Source organism: Bison bison, unplaced genomic scaffold (assembly GCF_000754665.1).
Source record: "Bison bison bison isolate TAMUID 2011002044 unplaced genomic scaffold, Bison_UMD1.0 scf7180017848441, whole genome shotgun sequence".
Taxonomy (NCBI): Eukaryota; Metazoa; Chordata; class Mammalia; order Artiodactyla; family Bovidae; genus Bison; species Bison bison.
The window spans coordinates 4044-5060 of NW_011479014.1; positions in this window are offsets into that span (position 1 = coordinate 4044).

Consider the following 1017-nt stretch of genomic DNA (forward strand, 5'->3'; position numbering starts at 1 on the left):
ATATTGAGTGCAGCACTTTCACAGCATCATCTTTCAGGATTTGAAATAGCTCAACTGGAATTCCATCACCTCCACTAGCTTTGCTTGTAGTGATGCTTTCTAAGGCCCACTTGACTTCACATTCCAGGATGTCTGGCTCTAGGTGAGTGATCACACCATTGTGATTATCTTGGTCATGATGGGTGTCTACAAATCAGAAGACTAATGTGTGATCAGCAGATACACTGATGATAGGGGCTATTTAGGGGTCTTTAGGTAAAGAACTTGGAACTTGGTAAATGGGGGATCAGAAGATAGAGTGACAAGGTCAAGTTCTACAGAAATTGTGCTGGGGCTCAAGAGGATCAAAGTCTATTGGTCACTAATTAGGAAACAGCAGATAAATATGCTGCATTGTGGGTTCATGTGGTCAAAAACACTGTGAAAGTGAAGTAAAAGTGTTAGTCAAAAAGTCATGCCAAACTCATTTCAACCCCATTGATTGTAGCCCACCAGGCTCCTCTGTCCATGGAATTCTCCAGGCAAGAATACTGGAGTGGGTAGTCGTTCCCTTCTCCAGGGGATCTTCTCGTCCCAGGGATCGAACCTGGGTCTCCTGCATTGCAGGCAGATTCTTTACCATCTGAGCCACGAGGGAAGCCCCCAAGACACTGTACTGATGGCTAATTTTAAAAATCAGCAGATATAATGAGGAGATCTAATGTAGGGTGAGCAGACATGTCAGTTAGAACTCATTGGGTTAAATATACTGTATGGTGTCTGTGAAGAAGGATGAGCGCCGAAGAATTGATGCTTTTGAACTGTGGTGTTGGAGAAGACTCTTTCGAGTCCCTTGGACTGCAAGGAAATCCAACCAGTCCATTCTGAAGGAGATCAGCCCTGGGATTTCTTTGGAAGGAATGATGCTAAAGCCAAAACTCCAGTACTTTGGCCACCTCATGAGAAGAGTTGACTCATTGGAAAAGACTCTGATGCTGGGAGGGATTGGGGGCAGAAGGAGAAGGGGACGACAGAGGA